The sequence below is a fragment of the Sceloporus undulatus genome, chromosome 4 (assembly GCF_019175285.1).
Source record: "Sceloporus undulatus isolate JIND9_A2432 ecotype Alabama chromosome 4, SceUnd_v1.1, whole genome shotgun sequence".
Lineage (NCBI taxonomy): Eukaryota > Metazoa > Chordata > Lepidosauria > Squamata > Phrynosomatidae > Sceloporus > Sceloporus undulatus.
In genome coordinates, this window is record NC_056525.1 from 43,340,106 (window position 1) to 43,351,586 (window position 11,481).

Consider the following 11,481-nt stretch of genomic DNA (forward strand, 5'->3'; position numbering starts at 1 on the left):
GTTTCCTTTGCCCTCTGGCTGCAGCCCGGCCCATCAGAGGAGGAGCTCCTCCTCCTGAGCCTGGCTGGCCAATGGGGGCAGACTGGGGCTGGAACAGCCCCGTCCCTGCCAGCTATCACAGGCTCTGGCCTGGAGAAGGGGCGGGCTGTTCAGCCCCAGACTCAGGAGGAGGAAGTCCTCCTCATTAGCCCTGCGCGCGGCCCTGCAAGGGTGCGCGCAGGGCCAGCGGAAGTGCCTGTGGCCCAGCGCGGAGGAGGAGGAGGTAGGTGGGCCACGGAGGAGGGGGAAGAGGGCGGACTGCGCAGCCGCGCAGCGCCCAAAAAAAGAGGATGGGGGAGGAGGAGGTGGGTAGCCGCTGCAGGAGCGCACGGAGGAGGAGGAGGTGCGCAGCCAAGGCAAAATCCGGCCCCAACAGGGAATTGGCGCTGCGGCGGCGGCAGTGGTGGCGGGACCGTGCTGGGGTTGGTGCTGCCGCCTTGCCGGGCCGGATGTGGCCCGCGGGCCGGGGGTTGCCGACCCCTGGCCTAAGCAGTGAGAAGAACAAAGATAAACCGAGCCAGATCCAGCAATTAACAATTCTTATTTCCATTGTATGCTGCTATAAAAGCACAAACTCTAGTAGCTCCAAGGCCTATCTATAAATTGATGCCTTCAAAAAGCCTGGGAACTGCTCCAGAATAGAATTTTTGAAATGCTGTACTCCCACAGAAATCAGAATCCAAAATCCCATATCATGGTTCTTTCCTGCTTGACACAAACAAGATTAGTATAGAAAATATACAGCTCGTTTTACAATACCTCTAAGAGACATTTATTGCAGCATACTTTTCTGCTTGGATCACAAGACTTTGCAGAGCAATTTCTTTGTCCAGGAATAATATTACAGAATATTGTCTGTATGTGTTGGTCACAGACGCATAACCAAATCTAACAGTAGTATTTTAGGCTACATGGATTTTTTTTAAACGTTGCTAACAACAAAAATAAGCAAACATGTTTTAAAAAACATTGATGGGAGTACCACAAAATACAATATAGAGTAGTAGCATCTTGATTATCCGTCCTTCGGTCATCCAACATTCTGGATTATCCAATGTCGCAGCTGCTTGGGGGCGTGGCTATAGGCATTTCTATGCCCCCAGACACACCCCCAAACATGGCGGCCACAACGGGCATGGAGAGAAGGGCGAGTGAAGCCTTGCCCCAAAACATGGCCCCAAGTGTGGTGGTGGCAGCAGCAGTGAGCAGGAAGAATACCTCCAGTCCCCAAAACAAGGACCAAAGCATGGCAACAGGGAAGGCGACGGGTACAGCCAGGCTTTTCGTGGACCCTCCAGATTATCCGACATTTTCAGCTATCTGACTATCAGCTCACCAGTTTATGTCGGATAATTGAGACTCTACTGTATAGAACTACAAAGTGCCTGAAGCCTGTAGAGACATAAAACAGAATGAGGAGGGAGTTTCCTAAGCATCACAGAATGAGGGAGTTATGGACTGCACAGGGGGATACCTCAGGAGGGTGTCACCCAGTGTGCTGGTGGGAAGGGTCTGCCTTCCAGGTCTGGCAGCTCTGCTGGTCAGACAGCAAACTGAGTCACCTTCCTTTGCTGCCTGACCAGCTGCTCTGCCACACCTGGAAAAGGCTTTAAGTTTTTAAAGAAAAAATTAACTTCTAAATAATGACATTTCTATCATTCATTAATTTCTGAAGTAGGGAAGAGCTCTACAGAGAAGCTAATATGGTGAAACAATTGAAGAATCGAAGCACTAAAACAAAACTGTAGAATGTCCCCTCTTTCTTTCTTTCCTCTCCCATCTCACTATCTTTCCTAGAAGAGATAATGAAGAAAATCACCAAAGCTTCACCAGAAACCAAACATATGTGTGGTGATTAAACTGACCTTTGCTACTCCTAACCTTGGCTTGTTTTACTTTGCTTGCTTTCCTTGAGTGGATTGCTCTCATAATTCTTGACCCTTGTTCCCAATCCAATTGACCATACTTCTCTTTACTCTCACTGGATCTCATCCCACATCTTCTCACAAGTGTTCAGTCTGTTTATTCATCTGGATTCCTATAAGGGTTTTTTGTGAATAATATGATGACATACTCCTACACATGAAATATAAATATTAAATATCCCTTGCCAACCGTAAGAAATGAGATATAGATCTGATTTAACCAGAGTAAAAAATACATACTTAGAACATATTTTAAAAGTGATCTGGACCAGGTGAGGCTCAGCACTGAATATAATGATAGCAGGGCAAAGTATGTGTGAAGCACTGACACTACTATTAGAAATCCTTTCCAAAACACTGGATAGGGACCAGCCATGCAATGTCCTTCTCCTGCTGTGACCCTCCCCTGAACTTCTAAAAGATGAACAGCTGCTAAATAATATCTCCTCATGCATAACAAACAATATTATTACTTCAAGGACACAGATGAGCTCAGAATTCTTTTGTAACATTCAGGAGATTATGAGCAAGGATAGAGTCTGTAAACTCAATGCTGAAATTTTGTGGCCTTTGTAATCTGGAACTGCTTCTTGAAAAGATTTCAGTTTTACTGACTAATCTTTTCTTTCAAATGCTAGAATATATATCAGGCTGCACTGATGGTTGTCTAAAGGTACTGGTTAATAATTCTTCAAAAAAATATATACATAAAATCATATACATAAAAACTGAGAAAGTGATTTGGCATCAGTCCCTGCCACTCAACTTGTGAACTGAAATTTGAATGAGATTATAAAACACAACTGAATTTTATAAATAGGTGTTCTGTACTGGACAAGCTGCTTTTGTAATTAGTTAAACCATCCAAGGCTCAGCACAGCTGCAAACTATTTTAACTGTCAGAGATAGTATTACAGCGCACAGTGCCTCTGCACAATAACATGGAAGGCAAGCGCAAGGCTCTACTGCTATCCCTACCAAGAACAAAAGACAGGTCTTTATAGTACACAGTGCCATTTGGGAGATGATGAGGAGGTCAGTAAATACTTAACTAGAGAACTAGAGAAAATGTTGAATTTCAGAGGTTCCCCTGATGCTGGAGAATTTCGTTTATTGTGCAATTGTTGGCCACTGGGGAAAAATTGTAAAAAGTTTCAAAAGAAGGCAAGTAGCATTGATAGCTCTGATTCAAGTATAGCCATTGTGATCCAGTAGCGTGAGTGTTAAACTAGGACACTGGGAGACCAGAGTTTGAATCCCTGCAGGGAATTCAAACAGTGGAAGGAAAGGCCAAAGCCACTCTGACAAATTCTGCCAAGAAATCTGAGGGATAGGGTTACCTTAGGGTTGCCATAAGTTAGAAATGAGTTAAAGGCACACAACAACAACACTGATTCAGTAATGCTAGGTTGAAGCTCTGTGGACAGAATGATCTGCCACCATTTTAGGATTAAATGCATCGATTCAGAAAGCTAGCTGCTAAAAGAATGGTCATAATTAAGGAAATTTCAGCATCTAAACTGTGCATCATTCTAAGCATGGCCATCTCTATATGCAGAACTTCTTGATACTATGGTCTGCCAAAAAGGAAGGAAAAAGACCTTAAAACTCAATATGGAAAGGTCCAGAAAGTTTCTGAGGGTGAGGCTCATTTACACATCCTGTTTTAGCACATGATAAGGAAAATGAGCACTTCTTCATCTTCTTTTTCTGTTTCCTTTAGTATTCAAGTCACAGTATATTTTGAAAATCAATCAATCAATCAAAGTATACTTATGTTTTTACAAGTAAGACACCACACACACACACACACACACACACCACTCTCTCAGGCTCAGAGGAAGGCAATGGCAAACCCCTCTGAACAAATCTTGCCAAGGAAACCCCATAATAGGTTCACTTTAGGGTCATCATAAGTCAGAAACAACATGTAGGTACACAAGAAACATATCTCGCAGACAGATTAGCAAAAGGATAAGAAATAGCATCAACTGTACCCTGCACTTCCACTGGAGACTGACTGGGCAAGTTTTCCCTTTGTTGCCTGATGACACTATTGTATGAAGGTTTTTGTTTGTTTGTTTGTTTGTTTGGTAAGCAGAAGGAATATTGTCATTACTCTTATGGCAGGTTTTCCTCTGCAAGGACCTGAACATGTCACTGTTGTATCATACATCCCTAACTATAAACCAGTACAAAATGTCAAAAGACTGTTGCCAATGTAATGTAGTAGAAAACCTGCTGAGGTTTCAAAAACATAAAGTCTTCTCTTTACTGACACACATACTGTATTTCTTAAGGGTATAAAGGTATTCCATAATTGGAATGTGGTGCACGTTTTACACAGAATGTGGCAAAGTGATTGAACTCTCTCCCTCTTTCTTGCCTTTTAAAAGCTTTTGACTGTTCTAAGATTCAAAGGATAAACAACAGGCTTGGTCACTTTGGTGGATGTTGATTCTGCTGGACCTCTAAATGGCATTCAATACCATCAGTAATACCATCATTCTGGGCAGTTTGGCTGACATGGGTTTTGAGGGCACTGCTTCGCAATTGTTCCAATAGATGCCTCCCCCATTCAGTCCTCTTCCCCCTTCACATCCCTGTGAGTGATCACGAGAAAGGTAGGAAAGTCTAAAAGTCTTTCCAGTCCCATGTGACTCAATATACTCAGAAAGCTGTGTTTGGAGGTCCCTGATTATTTATTTATTCAGTTTATATCCCACCTTTCTCCTGCAACAATATTCAAGGGGCCAAAAAACACTTCAGAAATAATCCAATTTGAGACTGCTTTAACTGCCCTGGTTCAGTGCTAGAGAATACTGGAAACTGTAGTTTATTGTAGTACAGTACCAGAGCTCTCTGACAGAGAAGGCTAAATGTCTCACAAAAGTACAGTTCCAGGAATTCCCTAGCATTGAGCCAGGGCAGTTAAAGTGGTCTCAAAGTGGATTATTTCTGCAGTGTGTTTTGGACCAAGGTGGCTTATAGATTACAACTCAATATAGCTTTCAAAAACAAGTAATAATAAAGTTTTAAAACCATTAAAGAAGCAATCTTATTAAAAATACTAATTTAATTTAAAACATAGTAAAGAAGGTAAAACTATGGCATACCGCATTAAAAGACCCTTCTGGGAGGGTCAAAGGCCTAAATAAAAAAAGTATTTACCTGTCTTTCAAAAGATCTTCAAGCTCAGATAGGCTCAGATAGGGAAAGGCAGTATTTCAGATAGTCTGGACCCAAGCTATACAGGGCCTTATAGGTCATAGTCTTCCCAGAACCAGACTGTTTCTTCCTAGAAATAGACAGGTAGCCAAGGAAGCTGTTTCAATAAGGGAGCTATATATTCCCTGCAATCAGTAGTTTGAACCCACTGAAGTTTGTAAACAGTTTCCAAAGGCAGTCCCATGTACACTGTGGGGGTATCTACACTGGCAACAAAAAAAAAAAAAATCATTGTCACTTCACAGTTTCCTGGTCCGCCGTGACCCTTTTAGTGCCACACATGCTCAAAATAAACCAGACTCCAATCTTACTGACTGCCACATATTTCCCATGCCTAAGTTTAAACTGGTACAAAAAGGATGTGTTTTTCTTTCTTTCTATAAACCAATAGCCTTATTATTTACCTGGAGGAGCTCTGGTGGTGCAGTGGTTAAATGCTGGCACTGCAGCCACAATGTTGTAAGTCTGATCCCAGAGAAGGGCTCCAAGGTCCACCCAGCCTTCCATCTTTTCATAGGATGGTAAAATAAGTACATAGCTTGTTGGGGGGTGATTGGCTTACATATTGTAAACCACTTAGAGTGCTAGTTCATTGATAAGCGGTATAGAAATGTATTTGCTATTGCTATTACCTATCAATCTTGCCAGCTTGCAATTCAAATTGGTTGCCTCCAGATTCAATCCTCTTCCCCTGTTTGTGTCCCAGTGAGAGATAATGAGTAAAGGCAAGAAGTCTAAATGTCTCCTTCCTCCCCCCTCCCCAACTATCTGTTGTTTTATTTTTAAAATGTGTTTTTTTAATGTCTCCTGACTCACACAGGATGGAAGCTGCCCATCTCCTTCACTGCGATTGCAGCAATGGAGCACTTCAGTCTGGTTGCTGTGCCGCCGCCTCCGCAACAAAGCTTTGTTTGCAAAGTCAAGCAATGCTGAAGTCAAGCAATGGTGACGGAATAGACTGATGTACCTCCTCACTATTGATCACATGACTGGGCTCAGCTGGGGAGAGGACAGGAGCAATCATGTCAAAGCGCTCCATGGCCAGCAATCGTAGCAAAGGAGACGGGCAGCTTTATTCCCCACAATGTATCCCAGCTAATCGAGCTAACTGTAGATCTGGCTACCTCTCCTTCCTCCTCCCCACTGCCCAACTGAACAAATAAGAGAACAAGAGTTTTGATATTCTCACCTTAAATCTATAGTTTCAAATCTGTGGCAGTAAATCTTAAAAAGATTTTGCAGTGATTAAAAAGTATAGTCCAAATACACTGCAGAAATAATCCAGTTTGAGACCGCTTTAACTGCCCTGGCTGAATGCTAGGGAAATCTGGGAACTGTAGTTTTGTGAGGCATCTAGCCTTCTCTGTCAGAGAGCTCTGGTGCTACAATAAACTACAATTCACAGGATTCCCTAGCACTGAACCAGGGCAGTTAAAGTGGTCTCAAACTGGATTATTTCTGCAGTGTATTTTGGACCCTTGTCTTCTGTTCTCAGCTTCCCTTCTCCTGAAGCCTGTAATCGTTTCCCTCTACTTCACCCCTACTATCCTTCGTTTAGCCCATTTTTCCTTCCTCACACTATACTGAAAGAATTCAAATTCTGCAAATATTCAAACAACTATTGCAAAACCAAGCATGCTAACTAAACTGCCATCACACACATTTAAAAAAAATTAGACAAGTGACTTAATTTTGAATGTAATCGATGGTGTTTCTTGTGCTATGTATATCTGAAATGGCTGAGATCCGGATTTGGTGTTTTGTTGTATAAAGTCTGGAATTTGCCCTCATGCAGAGTTTTAAGGTGCAGTTGCTCTGCAAATGATACTATTGTGAACTTTTCTTTTTCTTTTTTTCCTGAACAGCCCACATGCTGTCCAAATGTCAGAGCCAGTTGCTTGTTTCCCTGCCACAACAACCTTCTATTTACCAAACATGTCCTTACCCAGAATAACTATTTTGTTCAAGCTTACCCATAAAAATTGAGCTGGACCCAGTGGAAGACTTACAATTCATCTTTTACAGAGTAGGATTTTTACTCAAGCCCGTTACAAGTATCCTGACCCAGAAGTTACATTTTTAAGTCACAGGACAAACCAAAATGTCGTAACTACGGCAATGACATTCCTAAGCATATGGCATCACTGAATAATAGGCCTTCAGTCTTTCTTTTGTTTAAAAAGAAAAAAAAGACTTAAACTGCTGCCAGTCTTTTATGAGCCAAAAATTTACAAATACTTACATTGGCCTGTTACAGACAGCCAAAATAAAGCTGCTTCGAGTCACAATGGAGGTATGGTGTTTCAATGATGAATGCGTCTTAAAAGTCCAGAAGCCACACCAAAGCCACGCTCCAGTCTGGAACGTGGCTTTGGTGCGACTTCTGGACTCTTAGGACGCATGCATCATTGAAACATCATACCTCCACTGTGACTTGAAGCAGCTTTATTTTTGCTGTCTGTAACAAGCCATAGTTTGGAAAGGATTTAGCTATTTTTCAGGTAGCAAAGTCCACAATAGACTTACCACTAAACATATCAAACAATGACAAACTTTGTTTTCATTACAAGTTTCTTGTATAGCTTCATTCTTCAGCAACTCTGATTACAGATGTCCCAATTCATATTTGTTTCTTATTTTTTTTTAAAAAACAAAACTGAGCACTCTTTAACTTACAGTACTAGTTGTCCAGGCAAGTTCAGTGTGACTCAAGTAAATCACTACAACTCTGAGGTGCTTCAGGAATCCGGCAAAGAGCCAAGAAATCAGGAGAAAATTGTTTGATCCACAAAAGGACAAATTTTATGTTTCCTTTGATTTGTTGTTTTTTTTAATTTCTAAAGCCACGTACAGGGATTAGACTAGGTACAATGTTGCTTTCGAAATGAACAGAGGAGTGAGGAGGAATAACTATTGTATAGATGGAATTAAACCTGAGAGGAAAAACCAATTGACTATCCAAGCATAAAAGAAAAATGTCTTTTACAAAATTACAGTGAATAAAGGACCTCATAAATGTTTATTCTATTAACAAAAAGAGATTTGCAACCCATCAAACAAAAGGCACAAAATACATCTTCAGACTATTAGCTCCTTCAGTATTTTCCATAAACAAGGCAATACAAACACAGTTTGCCAGTGTTTATGTTGCAGGACACAAGAGTACAAATACATGTGCAGTCTGGAAGGCTTAGGTAAATTCCTTGCAGTCTGATTTTTCATTCAATTTCTAACAACCTTTGCTGTGACATATACAAATATGAATACAATTTGTATCAGAAGTGAAGGAAGACAGGAAACAGTGTGTGTTGGGCTGAACAGTGTTTTGTTTTTCGCATGCCAAGCATGCTGTGTTCTGAGCTCAACAGAGCTGGCACTCCCTAGAGAGGAGACTTGATCACTGCTGACTATAATTCTCTCATCAACACAAGTTGAATGTGCTAAAACCTAACATAGACAAATTTCCTTCTCCACTGAAACTCAGTACTGTACTTCCACTGCTGAAGTATGACTGATAAGATACATTAAAGTGTAAGTCATCAGCAAAGTGAAATCATGTAAAGAACAACACTGACTCCTCCTAAGGACCTTTCTAGGCAATTTTTTGTACGTTTGCCAATTTGGCAAACCCAATGTTAATTATGTAGGGACTTCTTGTACTGCGTCCTAACAATTCAAACTGTAGGCTCAAGGATTAATAAAATGGAACAGTACAAGTGGCACAGTCCAAAACAAAAATTCCCTTCAGATTAGTATGTGAGCCCCTGCTTAACAGCCTGCCTCTAAAATCTTGGATGTCCATCAGCCTTGAAACTGAAATAGCTTTACTGTAGACATTAATCATGAAACTACTGTCTTAACATGAGACATTCTGGCTTATATAAAGTTTAAGTTTCACATTCAGGCAGCATAAGTTTCAGACTGAAATTGCTGAATTGTTCCTCTGCATTGAAAGTGCCATCACAGAAGAAGAGGTTGTCTTTCGACACATTCAAAACATCAACCCTTGTATAAGCCCAGACCAATCAAGCAGATTTTAGTGCCTCTGCTCCCTTTCCACTCATTTTTACCACTCTAGATTTCAGTCCAGGTTTAGAAAGAAACATGTATACTACTAAGTAAAGCATTCATGTTGCTGTGCCATGCTGGAAGATAAATATATTCCATTTCTCTACATTAAGTCATGTGGAACAGCTGCTTAATAAACACTATAGTGCAGTTGCTCCAATGTAACTGAATGAGATCCAGTAGGACAGTTTATGCATTTAAAATGCAGGGACTGTGAACAATAGCTTCTGAAATATTGCTTGCCTTCATAAAGGGTTCCAAATATTGTTTAAAACAAGGTGAATATCAACAATCAATGTGTTAGTAGTATGAAAACTATGTTGTGATCGTTAGAATTTCCTGGCTGTGTCTTAAATGGCCTATTGCCAAGACAGCAATTGCGATGTTCAGTTGTAATTATAGCTGGCTTGCTATGATTCTGGATATCTGAAATATGCTCATTCTACTTATGTATAAACCAGGATAGTATTCATTTGCAATGCACAGCTATAGCTTTATCACCTTCTTACCCTATATTTTAAAATGCTGGTTCAATTGATTAGGTTATTCAAATTATGTAACTGCTACAGAGTAATGAATTCTGATTGCAGTATCTACAAAGGCATTGCCAAGAAAGGGCTTGGAGACAACAAATAATCATAAAATAATGACAAAGGTGTGGTAATAGAAGATTTGATATCATAAGTATTCCAAAGCTGCATCTTGGTTTCCCTTTATAGATTATGGGCCTGTACAGACAGGCCAAAATAAAGCTGCTTCAGGTCACTTTGGAGGTATGCTGTTTAAATGACACACACATCTTAAGAGGCCAGAAGCTGCGCCAAAGCTGCGCTCCAGACCTTAGGACTGGAGTGTGGCTTTAGCATGGCTTCCAGCCATGTTTAAATGCATCATTTAAACAGTATACCTCCAAAATGACCCAAAGCAGCTTTATTTTGGCATGTCTGTATGGGCCAAAATTCCAGCAGACATAACTCTTTGTGCTTACTCTTAAGACTGGATGGATGAGAGAGTAGAATGGGTTGGTGCTTCACATATTATATTGCTTTTCCCCAGGAGATGGTTCCTTCTTTTAAAGAAGAGTTAAGATACAGTACTTACATTGACCCATGAATAAGTCGACTCAGGTTTTTTGGGTCAATTTTTGACCTAAATTTCTAGACTTCTACATGAATATATATGGTAAGCCAATTTTGCAGCCACATGCAAAGAATATGGAAGCAAACTGGAGGCAGAACACATGCCTGAAATCAAATGCTGGGCAAGGAGGAGAGCAGCTAGGTGTGGAATTCTAGTAGAAAAGTGGCAGATGAAGAGATAATCACTGCTACTCCAATAAAAGAGCCCCCTCAAAATGCATTTTCTTTATAAAAACAACCCTTGGATTGGCTGCACATTATTATACAGTTGGCCCTCCACATTCGCTGGGGTTAGGGGCACAGGATCCCCATGAAGGTGCAAAAATTGCAAATAAAAAGACACTATGTTTTTACCGGAGAGAACACCTCTTTAGGAATCTCTAGGTCCTCCAGCACAACTCTATGGTCAACCTCCACAGGAGAAAAGCTTGCTAGAGGACCTACAAATGCCTAGAGAAGTATTTTCTCTAGTAATCTCCAAGTCCTCCAGTGCAACTCTATGGTTAATTTCCAGCAGAGTTGCACTGGAAGACCTAGAAATTCTTAGAGAGAACATGTTGATCAAATCCACAAATAACCAAATCTGCAAAAGGCAAAGCCACAAATATGGAGGGTCAACTGTAAACGTTACCAATATGAAGTTGCATCTTGGGAAAACAGCAAAAATGAAAGCAATGATAAGTACTGAAATATGCTTAACATAGCTATTGGGTTGAGAACATTCTTTGATATCAACCACATGTGAATTTAAGAAACTGCTGTAGACAGGAATATGAGATCCCTGAAATTCCAAATGCATGAAGTTAGAGCTTACAAAAGACACCAGAAAATCCAAATCCTCATCGCACTGTTGACTCATGTTCAATTTGTGGTCTACTTGGACTTCCAGATCCCTTTTACACGTAGTCTCATTCAGCCAGGTGTCACCTATCCTATATCTGTGCTTTTCATTTTTCCGCCCTAAGTGCAGTACCTTACATTTCTCCGTGTTGAAATTCATTTTGTTAGCTTTGGCCCAGCTTTCTAATCTATTAAGGTCATTTTGAATTTTGATCCTGTCCTCTGGGGTATTAGCTACTCCT

At 40.8% G+C, this 11,481-nt stretch overlaps 1 protein-coding gene across 5 annotated transcripts in view; it reads right to left on the reverse strand.

Moving 5' to 3' along the window:
• The window catches only part of LOC121928001 (rho GTPase-activating protein 39-like), a 132,284-nt gene that overhangs the window by 85,286 nt on the left and 35,517 nt on the right, over nt 1-11,481 (reverse strand). Inside the window, exon 1 of one of the 5 annotated variants that reach the window (XM_042462164.1) lies at nt 5,136-5,244. The exons of the other annotated variants lie outside the window; for them this stretch is intronic. The gene's annotated coding sequence lies outside the window, so the exon portion shown is untranslated. Of the gene's footprint in view, nt 1-5,135; nt 5,245-11,481 lie in introns of those variants that run through there. 5 annotated transcript variants of the gene reach the window in all.